This window comes from Grus americana, chromosome 11 (genome assembly GCF_028858705.1).
Source record: "Grus americana isolate bGruAme1 chromosome 11, bGruAme1.mat, whole genome shotgun sequence".
Classification (NCBI taxonomy): domain Eukaryota; kingdom Metazoa; phylum Chordata; class Aves; order Gruiformes; family Gruidae; genus Grus; species Grus americana.
Window position 1 is genome coordinate 20,333,482 of NC_072862.1, and position 13,574 is coordinate 20,347,055.

At 48.0% G+C, this 13,574-nt stretch overlaps 1 protein-coding gene across 3 annotated transcripts in view; it reads left to right on the forward strand.

Annotated features, from left to right (window-relative positions):
- The first annotated feature begins 7,183 nt into the window (after window positions 1-7,183).
- Window positions 7,184-13,574, forward strand: part of IARS1 (isoleucyl-tRNA synthetase 1) — a 109,042-nt gene continuing 102,651 nt past the window's right edge. For 2 of the 3 annotated variants that reach the window (XM_054837959.1, XM_054837961.1), the window contains exons 1-2: window positions 10,464-10,573; window positions 13,009-13,099. The gene's annotated coding sequence lies outside the window, so the exon portion shown is untranslated. Of the gene's footprint in view, window positions 7,335-9,249; window positions 9,329-10,463; window positions 10,574-13,008; window positions 13,100-13,574 lie in introns of those variants that run through there. The other variant, XM_054837960.1, reaches the window with a different exon arrangement.

The following is a 13,574-nucleotide window of genomic DNA, read 5'->3' on the forward strand; positions in this document are numbered from 1 at the left end:
CACAGGCCTTTTCACTTTACCCTAGCTCTGTTTGCTTCGCAGGACGCAGGCTTGGAAGGACCTGCCTGAAGTAGGTGCAGTCCCTTGAAACCACAGGCTTCTCTGTAGGAGAAACAGAAAAGGAGGATTCCCCAGGACTTGCACTTTGTATTTAATTTCCAACAAGCCACAAGACTCTCTTTTCCCTTAAAACCATGTATGACTGTTTGTACAAAATAACTAAATCACCGAAGTCTGCAGGAAGCGCACTGCCATGCCTCCACTTCCTTCAAGAGCTAGGAATGTGCTTATGGTGCAATACATGATGATTCTTTTTTCACTAAAGAAACACTACAGTTTATAGTATTATTTCTAGTCCTACCCAGAATGTGAAATACGTGTAGTTCCCTAAATCCTATTAGAATTTGTGTCTAGGTTCTGGACTTCTCTCACTATTTTTCTGAAAGTATATCTCAATTTCTTAAACCTGATGCTCTTAACTGAGTTGAGAACATTATTCAGTATAATCCTTTTCTTAGGGTCTTTGAGGCACTAGAAAGATCTCCTGAAAATGTCTTTCTTTAGGGCTGGATGACCAGTGAGTCTGAGGTGTGGCTTGCAGTTGGGATTCTTTCATTTTTTGTTTTCCTTCTTGAGAATACGCTTAGGTTTCTTATGCAAAAATTTCATATTTCATTTTTACTGTAGGTATGGAGCCTGAGTAAGAAAAGATATTTTCAGAGGCTACATAGAAAGGTAGAATACAGTGTAATCACCTCATGACCACTAGCGTAACTGTGTGTCTGTGGAAAGCGATAGGGGAAGTACAAAGGGAAAGAGAAGGGAGCTGACTTGAAGATAAAGATGGGGGGAATTGGTAAATCTGTCAAAGTAGCACTGTATATGTAGCTGTTTTGCTTGTAAATTAATGCTTCCCTAATTTATATTTATTTTGGTATGTGTGAAAACAACTCAAAGATCAGAAAGTTGCAGAAGTAGCTCAATAAATGGCTAAGATACTGTATTGGATATTGAAGGAATATTGTCTCCTCTCCTTCTAAAATGCCACCTGTTGGGTGATGAGAAACTACTGCAGTCTTTACAAAACTGTGTATATGTTTTCAAGATAAGTTTGTGGGGTTTTTTGTGTTGGTTTTTTTTTTTTTGGTGGTGAAGAAGCATCTCCTGACCCAGCAAAAATAAAATAGGCTAAATGTGAATTTTATTAGCCATCAGTTTTTTGTCTTGAAAAGAATACAAGAGCTAAGAAAAAATAACCAGAGACATTTGGATGCAATTGAAACATATGACAGCAAAATGGTCACTCATATTACAGCAAATAGTTCAAAATAAATTCCTTTTTATACCCCACATTTGAATCGAGACTCCTCAGATCCATTACAAATGCACTGTTGGAAATGAGGGGTGACTGGGCGACAGTTTTCTTCCAGTCACGGTTAATTTTTTTTCTAGTGAATGTGATTAAAAGCCTTCCAGGTATTGTGCAGCATCACCTGTTCCTCCAGAAAAAGTACTGCTGCTGCCTTGCTGGAGATTTCAAACAATTATGCAGCCGTACAAACTGCTTATCTACATGCTCAACAGAATGTGCTGAAGCTTTAGTAAGGAATAATAAAAGGGAAATTCTGCCTCCTTCATAGTATTACTAAGCCCTTTTCCTCCAGGTAAGCTTACCAAATCCTAACTCATCCTGTGCGCAGACTGACCATAAAAATAAACGACGCAAGTTACAACAGAACCCTTTGTGCTGTGTCAGCGTAAGCCTCTCTGTAGCGTAGGCCTTAGTCTCTCCTCTCACTTACCTTGGACTTCCAAGTAGTTCACATGTATTTTACAAGTGACTTCTAACCCTACTCATAACAAAAATTTAGTGATTTAATGACTTGATATAGAAGGGTCTGTTAGTAAAATTTGTTTAAATTTCTCAAGCTCACCTATATGAGAAGTGTGGCTATAAGAGAAAAATCCTGTTCTGGTGAATATTTTAAAATTAAAATGAGGTGGAAATATTTTTGAAAATGTTGCTGTTTTTACAGTTGTACACTTAAGGTTTTATCATGTCCATACAGCAGTTATGGTGTGACTGATAGCACAGGCATCTGTTTCCGGACTGATAATACTGCTCATCTACCTCTCCTTCTACAAATGCTGGTGTTCAATGTGTCATGGTAATACAGTCTAATAGATTACAATGACAATCGAGCCAATAACTTAAAAAGCAAAATGTAGGCTCTAAGGATTCAAAATATGGAACAGATTTGGTCCAAAGATATCCTTGATCAGTTTGAGAACCATTCCTGTAGTTTTGTGATCTGCTTCCACACCTGTGTGTATGAATCACGGGGCTCGAGAAATGCTCAGACGCAGATGGTGCACGTGTAAAACTGGCCATTGTAAAGTTTGAGAAGATGAGCGAGTTTGTTGGCCAGTGGCTTGATCAGTGATCTTCTGAAGTAAGAGCTTTTGGTTTCTTTTCCCAGCTTTGATGTTGACTAACTTTGTTATGGTTTGAATTTCATCTTTGTAAAGTGCTTTCAAACTTAATACTAAGGTGTTATTTGTGATTGCGTCCACTACAAGGCAGGTACTTTCCAAACACTTAAGAAATTTGTAATTCAAGTGATAAAGGAAGGAAACAGGAAAAAAATTACAAATAAGCCAGATCTAAGTAATACAAGTAACACACTGAGAAAAGGTCTTTAAGAGAATAGAGGCTTGCTGGTGAGGCAAGGGTAACTCCGTAAGTGTACAGCGAGAAAGTGAATATGAGAGCATGGAGGTGAAGGGCAATACATGAGGATTCCTCACTCAGAGTGCTGGTATCAGCTTTGCTTGGTGTGTGGCCGAACACATGCTCATTTCGGTTCTGTACTGACGCAAAGGAGAAATGGGGAATCCCATTTGTGTCATCTTTCTCTCCCTCCTGCTTCCATGACGAACAGACCGGAGTGGTGTCTGATGTTCTCATCTGGGACAGGGCACTGCAGTCTGAATGGGTGGTGAGTGGTGAAGAAGTCAATGGAGAAGGACACCCTGGGAGGCGGGGAGGAGAAGGCTAGGCGTACATCTAGTACATCTGTGGCTTCAACACGAATGCATTGATCATGGCAAACCACTCTGTCTAGTGGTGAGAACATAGGGCTCACTTTCAAAATACAAGGTATCTCTATAGTTCTGTCAGGCCGTATGTGACCTGTAATTATTTCCTTATGCTATTCTGTTAATTTACACTCCTGCTTTACTTTCCTTGTGTTCAAGCAGATTCATATTATGATGCAAATTTACCAGCGGTACTACAGAACGAAGGCCAAGTTTCAAGCAAGTGTTCCTAAGTGAGTTTGTCATACCTGTTTGAATAGCAAGTCAGGAGAAAAGAAAAAGAAAACATGCATTCAAGCTATTAATTTAACATGTTACTACAGATCTAGATTCATTAATAAAATACAAGCTTGCTGAAGACCAAAACTTTGCAGTTTTTCTGGGTGCGAACTTAGGTTTCATTTACCTGTATGAGAGGTTTATCCCTGCACCTCTCTTCCAGGATGGCTTCCCATTGAGTAAAATTCCCAACAGAAGCCTGGTTCCAATACGAACCTGCTGTTGCCAGTAGTATCCCACAAATGGACTGTATTGGCTGAAGCTTACACGTATGGACCATTTGGCTATTTCCAAATGAAATAAACATGATGTGAGTCTTAACGTGTTCAGCAGCTTTGTTTCTTAGGAAAGGTGAAGAAAACAGTGTCTTTGGACATTGTATTTGATAGGATTGCAACTGATGTACTAGGAATCTCAAATATTTTGCCTTAAAATATGGTTTCCTTTATAAGGATGATTAACTCCCGTCCCTGTGTCTGTATTTGTGAAGGGCATTATCTGCAAATCAGCAGCACTCCTTAAATTTGCTCTTCTGACGTATGAGTGCAGATGTGCTCTTGATTTCACAGGCAGGCACTAGAGGAGGGGTAGCTAACTTTCCCAACTCTACAAACAGCACACACCACATCTTTACGTGGTGGTAAAGCACAAGGGACGTGACAGTCCTCGGGGAGCCGAAGGGAAAAGGAGGCACGTTGAAAAATGATCCAAAGACGATTGCGCAGCTCCGAGGGTGCTATAGTTATGCTGTACTTGGGGTTCTAGGGCCTTCCTTACCCTCTGGTGTGACTCCTGTGGCCTGGTGTTCTGTCTCCAGCAGCACTGGCAGGCACAGGCTGGGCTGTGTGGGGACAAGGTGAGTGAGCAGCCGCTTCCCCGGTCCCCTCCGCATTCTTACTGCCCCAGCACAGACTCTGTTCCCTTGTCACGTTTGTTTGTCAGTCATCACTGATTTGCTTAATCCTGTTTCAGACCAGTTGATACAATTTGCCCCTATCTTCTCCTGTGGCAACAAGTTCCAGGAATGTGTTACCTGTTGTGTAAAGTAAGTTTTAACTGTTTCAAACTGATCTCCTACCAGCTGGAATTGATGCCTCCTCGTTCCCTATTTAGAGATGTGGTGAGTTTTGTGTTTACCTTCTCTGCTCCCTGGTATAAACCAGAAAACTTAATGCTAAGGATCTCTGGAGAACTTGGCTCAGCTGGTAGGCATCTGCATTTTTTGGTGTGCAGAGGCCCTTTAAATCTCTTTCTAGACAGTTCTCCCTCTGCTGTAGTTGGTAAACCAGGAATAAACCCCCGTTGTCATAAACACAAGGCAGCCATGAAAACGCTCCAATTACAGTAGAAAAATGGCACGGTGGTGCAATCAGTAGCTCGTGTCCAAAGTGCCACTCGGCTGTGATTGCATTCCTTAAAAGGAGGGGAATCGTAAATAGCTGCAGAATCAAGGGCTTCGGTGTGTGCCCTCACCGCGGGGCTGGCAGGGAGCTGAGCCCGGCCGGCCACCGGGCAAGCAGGGCTCCCCCACCCCCGGCACCACTTGGAGTTGTTTGTTTTCATACTGCTGCTCTTCTCCAGCTCCTTCCCGCCCCCTCCCCACCCCCTTAACAACACCCTCCATGTTGGTCTATCAAGGGCCATTTTCCCTTCGTTGGCTTTCCTCCTTGGCTGGCCTCCGCTCGCAGCGATAATTAAACGACTTTTCCGCAGGAAACTAGACACAGGGGCGAGAGCCAGGAACGCCTGAAACTTTTCCGCGCAGATTTTGGCCGTAAACAGGCCGAGAGAAGCCACCCCCCATCCCGATGGCGGAGGCCCGGGCCGGTGTTCCCCCCCTCGGTGTGCTGGCCCGGCCCCCCCCGCCCCCGGCCACTCGCTGTCCCCTCCCTCCTGGTCTCACCAGCGCCCCCGGTAGGGACAACGGTTGCCCCGGCACACAGCCCAGCGCGCCCGCCCCCGGGTCCCTGAACAAAGTACGATCCGCTCCGAGCTCGCCTTCAGAAAAGTTCGTTTTATTTACAGGGGAGGTGCGGGTTCCCCCTCCCCCCCGTTTACACACACGCATTTATAAAGTTAGCCGACCCCCCCGACAAAAACGCAAAGGGGTGGCTGAGAAATAAATAAACCTCTCCCACCCCGCCGAGGTGGAAAGGCTTCGCGGCCAGCAGACTTTTTTCTCCCCGCTACAACCGGCCAGGGAAAGCCGGAGCAGTGCGTCCGTGACAGCGCCCGTCTGCGGGGGCTCAGGCGATCCTGCTGCAGAACTCGTCGAAGTCCCTCTCCATGAAGAGCTCGCTCTCGATCACATCGTCCTCGGAGGGGAAGTACTGCTGGCTCTCCTCCTGCGGGGGGGCCGCGGGCACGCTGCTCCCGGTACCGCGCGGGGCGGGCGGCGAGCGGGCGGCGGGGCCGGTCTCGCCGGCGAACTCCATCAGCGCCCCGCGGGCGTTCTCCAGCGCCCCCAGGTAGGAGTCCATGTCCAGCGGGTCCATCTCGCAGTCCGACCCGCCGCTCTCGGTGCCCAGCGAGTCCGAGCGCAGGTGCATGAGCTGGTACTTCTCCCGCATCAGGAACTGGTTGGTGTTGCGGGGCGCCCGCATGCCCGGCGCCCGCCGGCCCAGGACATTGACGGGCCGCAGGGAGAGCAGCACCCGCGGCCGCGCGGGCCGGTGGCAGCGGCGGAAGGCGCGGCAGTGCTGCTGCTGCTGTTGCTGCTGGCAGTGCTGGTAGTGGCTGTAAGTGCGGCTCCCCAGCAGCTTCCGAGAGACGCCGGGGTGCCTCCCGCGCCGTCCGGGGGGCCAGCGCGACCGGCTGCCGCCTCGCCGGGGCTCGCCGCCCTTCAGCGGCGGCGGGAAAGCGCCTCCAGGCACCCCTTCGGCGCGGGCGGGCTCCCAGGGGGGGCGCCGGGCACCGCTGCCGCACACGATCAGCTCCGCGCGTCGCAGCATCGCGGCCCGTCGCTCTCACATGCTCCTCGCCGCCGGGAGAGCTGCCGGGACACTCCCGCCGAACAAGTCCAGCGCTGTCGCCTCCCCGGTGCGCCTTCTCCCCCTTTCCCCTGCGCTGAGCTGCTGGTTCCTAAGAGCCCTGCGGCGTCCCCGCTCGCGCGGGCCTCCCCGGGCGCCTCTACCTTTTCACGATCCGCTCTGTTTTTTTCTTGAGCGGAGCCCCTTTACAGCGCATAGCCTGGCTGAAGGGCTGCGGGCTGGGGGGCAGCTTGACCAGCTTCAAGCCGCCGCCTCGGAGAGATGGTCTCGCCTACTCCCCAGCCGGCCGCTACCGGGCTGTCAGCGCTCCGCCGGGGGACGGCGGGCCGGGGGAAGGCCCAGGAGGGGAAGCGAATGAGGGGAGGGTGCGGGGAAGGTGATACCCGAGGCACTGCGTACCGCCCGCCGCCCCACGCGGACTGGCTGTGCGCACCCACTCAACCCTTATTTATAGAGCCCGGCGCAGTCCAACTATCGCCACGGGGGGGGGGGGGAGAGCACAGCCGTTCCTGAGCAAGCCTGTCCTCGCCAAACCTCGCCCTCCCTGTCCGATGAGCGCGGACGCTCTGTGCCACCACGAGCCACGCCGGGCTGCGCGCTTTTGTCTCCCGGGTTAATCCCGGGATCTTTCCCCCCCTCGCCCGGCGTGCTTTGGTTTGGCTCAGCGCTCCGGGAGCCCTAGTTTGTTTATCCTCTATTCACGAACACCTTTTGCGCTCAGTTCCTTGCGCAAGCGCGGTTGCCCTCTTCTCCGTTGCAGTGGCAGTACGTAAAGTGCTTAAGCCGCCTGTGAGGCGACGGAGCGGCGCTGGAGTTGGGCAGGCGTAATGGCTTCGGGGAGAGCCAGTGCTCGGCGAGGGTGCGGGAGAGAAAGGGGCGCCCCGAGCCAGCAGCGCTCTAGGGCCCGTGACCAAGCGCAGGAAAGCTGCAGTGGTCTGTGCCAGCGTCTCCTGCCCCCTTTCCCCGGTAATTCCTGACTGGGGCTGGTGCCACCCCGGGGGAACAGTGATCTTCCCGCTCATAGTCCACAAAATGGTGCCCGTGCCTGAGCGAGGGCTGACCGCGCCTTCCCCCCTCGACGCGCGGGGAGGGGAGGCCTCCACCGCCGTGACGGCACGGAGGGGCCCGGCGGGCCGCCTCACGCCTCGGGGCAGGGAAGGACACACGCTCCGGTGGGGTTTCTCCCCGCTCTGCCCCGCTCCGGCTGGGCGGGGGCGGGGGGGGGGCGGCGTGGCGGGGTGCCCATCGCTTGACCGGCGACGATAACCGGCACAACCCCGACGGAGGGGCGACCAGACCCGGTCCCCAGCCCGCGGCAGCCGCCGCCATGGAGGCTCGGGGCGGGCGGCGCTGAGGCCTGGCCGAGGCCCAGACACGGCCTGAACCGGGGAGAGGAGGCGGGGTGTGAGGAGGTTTGAGCTGGCATTTAGCTGGAGGGGAGTCCCCTCTTGACGCTTTCTGCGGTTTTGTTTCTTCCTTTTAACCTTTCCAGATGAAGCGGTGCTTTTTAAACAGTATTTTGTGAAAAAATAGAGCAGAGACGCTCATTCCTATAGTTTGGGGACTGTCCCAGTTATTCGTGCTGGGCCTTGATCCCTCTGCTACAAATTTCCCCTGGTTTTCAACCCCCCTTTTTTTTTTGCTCTGTGCATAATTACTGCACTATTAGGTATGCCAGCGACTTCCCTATTCACCCCTTCTTTATGGGCAATTTGATTATGAAAAACCTGCTCTGTGTTGTGGCCCAAATGGTTCCGATTAAAGGCCATGCATGAATAAGGACAGGAGACTTTCACGTAGTTGACAGTTTATTTACTAGTGAAGGACAAAGAAGTACGAAATATACAGGGAACAAGGTGAACATCTGCATGTGTGGTAACTGCAGAGTCAACATTGTCAACAACAAATTGTCAACATTGGTCTGTATTTAATTGCTTAAGAGTACATATTTTTAAGCACTGTTTAAAATTCCATTCAGAAGTTATATGGTATTCAATTTTAAAGTCAGCTGACGTTCTCACCTATATGTTTTATAAACTAAACTCCGAAATTGAAGGAGTTGGCACTGGAGCAAGCACAACTTATAGTTGTCTAAAAAAATGCAACCTCTGTAATCTGAAGGAATGTGAAAGCAGGGGGAGGCTGCAGTGCTTTCAAATTTCATACAGTGTATGTTTATAAAGAAATAGCTTATGAAGTGGTCTGAACTGGTTTGGGATTTTTTTTTTTCAAGTACACTTACATTATTTGGGGAAAAAAGTTCAAACTAAATTAACAGAACCCACTTAAATTCAAGGCTTCCTGGAAGTAATGTCCATCTGTGTGCCTAGCGAGGAAAGCTTTCTGGGTATAGAAAAGGTCCATAATGGTGAGATGAGTAAAATCTCTGAATTAGTTATTCTTTTCTGCATTTTATTCCTCTCTTACCTACCTGTCTTCAATCTTGAATCACACTTACTAGATTTTCTTTAAAAAAGCCCCCAGAAAACCCAAACCATGACAAAATAAAATGCTCAGTTGAAGGAATGCTGCATCAGGTGGTAGAATCCAAGTCCTCTTCCTTTTGCTTCTGAGTTGTCACGGGCTTTTTCATGGCTTTTAGATGCATTAGAAAGCAATATGGGTTAAACAGATTTTTTTCCCTCCTGGGTCAGAACATCCCGGATCCACACAGGCGGGAATCTCTGCATCATGTTTGTACTGGAGACTCTCTCCTGGCAAGCACATGTGCCCAGTCTCTCCCAGTCCTGCTTAGTCTGGCCTTGTTCACATTTTCTGTGTTGTTTCTCTGATTTTGATGCAGTCTGAGTTCCACTTCTGGCTATTCTAGAGTAACATACAACATTCTGTGTAGAAAATAATGTTGTGCTTCTTTGTGTAGGTGACATTTCTGTTTAACATGATACACCGCATCTGGATATGTCCCTTTTCCACAGACAGACGCCGACCTGCACGGACCAGTGAGTTGATCTTGCACTTAATCCTGAACATCAAAATGAAAAGCTAGTTTTTATTGATTACCTACATTGGTATTGGTGTAGAAGTTTTAAGAGCAATTGAAAATCCTGACATGGAGGCAGCTGAACCACTCAGGCCATTATTGATCTGAACTTCATTCCCTGATCTGTTTTGGTTAGGGGTTCGGGCGTGCAGCTGGGCGGGCCAGAACGCCTACCTGTCTCCCTTCATCACCTCCCCTGACTCGCTTCCGTTTTTCACTGCCCAGAGCCTTTCCACAGCCGTTTCCAGCGCTTTCTGTAGGTGGAAGGAAATGTTTTATAATTTCACAATGCAATGGTTGGCAGCCAGTAATAATACTTTCTGAAATTCTGAAGTTTCCTTTGACATACGGGAACCCATTTGTAAGTTTATTCTTTTTCCAGTTGGAGTGCAGCAGTAGAGGAGGGGACTTCTGTTGTATATACCGTCTTAAGAACTAGTATCTCTACATATTTAAGAGTATTCCTTTAACGGAGGCAAGGTCAAGCTTCCGAGATGTGTGTTTGGGGACGCGCTGGGTGTCCAGTCACGGCAAGAAGCCCAGCAAAGCTCCTGCCTGGGGTTTCGCTCTAGGCAGAGGGTTTAGGCTCGGGCTCACTGCTGAAAGCCCCTCCTGGGTTTTTTTTCACCCTCAGGCTTTTAGAGGTTTTTCTTTTCTGCGTGTGCGAGAGGAAATCCTGTGGCCGAGGGAAAATGTTTTCCCTTGCTGCGTCCCAAACCCAGCAGCGTCACCGCGGGTCACGGCTGTGGGTCTCCTCCGCACAGAGGTTCCCCTCAGCCGGTAGCCGCTTCAGCCGACGGCGCTGCGCTCCCTCTGCGCAAACGCAGCGATGGCGGCAACCACTGGACATTTTAAAAAGCCCCTTTAGTTCTTAAAAGAAACGTAAACCGTCGCACCCCGAGCAGGCTTCACCCTCCCCGCCTACGCACGGCCGGTGCAGCCCCTCCGGCGGCCGGCCCCGCCCACGCCCGGCCCTGACCAATGAGAAGGCGCAGGGTGGGCGGGCGGGAAGGCTTTCCCGGTCTGCCCCGCGCCGCCGTGACCTGGCGTTTCCAGGAGAGCGGTGTGCCCAATGGGAGGCCGCTTTATTGCACCCTAAGTGTGCCGCGCGCTGACTGGCCGCCGCTGCCGGGTGTGCCCACCGGTGCTTCCTGTCATGCTTTCCCGGGCGCGGTTGCATCATTGCGGGACGGGCGGCGCTGAGGTGAGCGGCAGCGGGATGCGGCCTGGCCCTCGGGGCCGCTCTCCTGAGCCCCCCGCATCCCCTTCCGTCCGCCGAGGGGGAGTGTCAGTGAGGCGGGGGTCGGCTCGGAGGCCCGAGGGCGGGGCGGCGCCGGGGCACCAGGGGCCTTGCGGAGCTTTCGGGGGCGCTTCGTGCGGGCGCCGGTGCCGGACGGCGTCTTTTAGGGTGTCACAGAAAGCCCGTGGCTCATACACCGGGTGCCGGTCCGGCTGGCTGCCTGTCCCCGCTGCTCAGCGGCGGGTCGCCCGGCGCGGTTTGTGGCCCGGCCGGTGCCTCGCCTGTCACCGCCTGGAGCTGTGGAGCGCCTTGCCGGGGAAGCGGCTGGGCTGGCTGCTCCACTGCTGAGTTTTGACGTTATTGGCGCCTTTTTTTCAGGCGTTAGAGCTACTGTATTCTGTATCTATAATGTTATGTTTGTGTATAAGATATTTTATTCTTAGACTTCCCTGGGTGCTATACAGATTCTTGGCTTTTTCTGGAATTTAATGATTAAGATAGGTACTTATTAAAGGTTAACCAGTTTACTTATTGCAGAGTTTAATACCCATCAAGGCTTAATGTCATTAATTAGTTGAATGAAGAACCTAAGATGTCTTACAATGTGTAATATGTCTTAAGCATTCCACTACAGCTCCCTTCTAATAGAGGGGAAATCTTTGAGGAAGGCATACTTCTGATTAGTGCAGCTGTGATGGATTTAATGTTTCTATCTTCAGCAAATGTTGGCTCCCCCACGCCCCCCTGGAGCCTTCTGGAAACTGAAGAAAGCATATTTTTTTCAGTTTTGTTGGTGACATGCTTAGGAAGCGACTGCCAGGTAATAGCAGAATTTAGTTGGCACAGAACAGCAGTTTTTGCTAATTCAACTGATGCTAGTTTCTGATTTTTTTAAATACATAGTTCAAAGTTATTTCAAAATAACCTAGACTTTTTTGCACAATGACAAATTTTACACTTTTAATCAAGGTAGTATGAAGACAACAGAAGAAATTTGCTTAAGACATCATGAGATATGGGGTAAAACTGAGTTCTTGCATAGTATGAAATATATTTGTGGCTAAACATAAGATTAATTCATGAGTCCAGTCACTGTTTTAGCAATCTTTTAGTTGGATTTTCAGCATAAAAAGAAACACTGCTTGCTGGGGGACAGATGGGCTATAGTCCACCTTGGGTAGTGTTTCATCTTGAGTGATGTATTGATATGAATTAATCTGCATATGCTTTCCCTAATCCATCCTCAGCTTGAGTAGACTTCATTTACCTGTTTAGAAATTAGAAACTGTCACTTCCTAGTTTCCCAGTTTAGTTTTCTGATCTGCTCACTTTTTCACTAAGAAAAGTCTGTAACTCCTCAGTTTTGTGACCCATCAAATACAACATGGAATAGCCAGGCCATCAGCAGTGTGCTATGAATAAGGTGTAAATATAAATTTTTCTATGTTACCATCAAAACTTTTGTGAAGAAAACCACGTTTTAAATTCTTACAAATTGCAGTGTTAGGGAGACTGGCCATGAGGGTGGGTGCTTTATGTCCTTTTGGAGAAGAAAACTGGTTGCTCAATTTTTATTTTTTTTACAATAAGTTTATTCTTGCATTTCCAACTATTTAGTGGTTCATGTAAAATGCTAGTTATGGTAGGTGTGCATGATTGTTTTGGGTTTTTTCCCCTACCTGTTCTCAGGTCTTTGATTAGTGTTGCATTCTTATTCCTGATGTAACACTTTAGCACAAGATTTTTCAGAAGCAACGTTTGTTCTGTAGCTTAGCATTCTGTTCCCATCCCTCCTTTCTTTTATTTTAAATGTGGTTGTTTCCATCCATTCTAAAACAGATGCTTTTGATTATCAAATGAACAGTTTTGAATATTGTTCCCCCTGAAATTGCCTTGCCTCAAAGTTCAGTACCTAAAAAAGCAAGAATGGGGAGCCTAGTCGTGTGTGTATGTAAAGCAGCACATTGTTTAACTTTGGGAAAGGTATCTGTAGATTGAGAAAGGAGGCTTCTCCTAGTTTATGGAGGGAAGTTTGTGAATAGGTCTCTTACAGAATAGTTTGTGGGAGAAGGTGATTGGAACAAGGATAAGAGACAGATCATAAACCCCTTGAAATTAGGAGACCCTTTGTGAGCTTTTAGTTCATACTGGTTCTTAATCTTTTCAGTTTCTCAGTCAACAAAATGAGTAATATCTTGAAATCCACTTTTTTTTAATCATCTAACTCTGTGACGTATGTGAAGTCCAATATTTCTGAAATATTGGTTCACTTTGTTCATAGTGGCATTTTTATTGAATTTTTGTTGAAAAATTAAATATTTTTTTAAATCTTAATATGCAAACCCCCACATTCTAACTTGCTTTTAAGGTTTTAATGCTTATTTATTTTTTTCTTATAGATAAGAAGCCCAGCATAAGTTTGAGACTGCTGTAGTACAATCTACAAATTTTGACGCCTTTCCTATTGAATGTTATTATCTCTTAGAAAAAGTGAGTGTACATTTAAAAAAAAGTTCCCCAATGGTGCATTGTCTTAAAAATTTAACACTTCTTGTCAGCAGAAAATGAATAGAGAAACAAGAAAACAAAAAACCCCTTGTGGTTCCTAATCTGTCTGTAAATTTGGAGTCTTGTCCAAAAGTGTTGTTTTATTAGATGCATTTGTGTAATTTCTGTAACATCATTTGTGATGTTTTCACTCAGTCTGTGCTCAATGTAATGAGTTGTCCTTGATTCTTTTTTTTTTCTGATTTAAAATACCTAGATTTTCATACCTAGTAATGAACTTTTTTTGCTGTAGATATATGGAATTATACATATCTCTGCCTATAAACTGATTATGCTTTTCCTGAACACAGAAGTCTGCTTTTTGCTTAGCTGAGGTTGAGCATTCTAAGTAAATCTGTCTGAAATTCTGTTCTGTAATGTGAAAAAACTGACCTGTAGTGACTGTTACATAACTCTT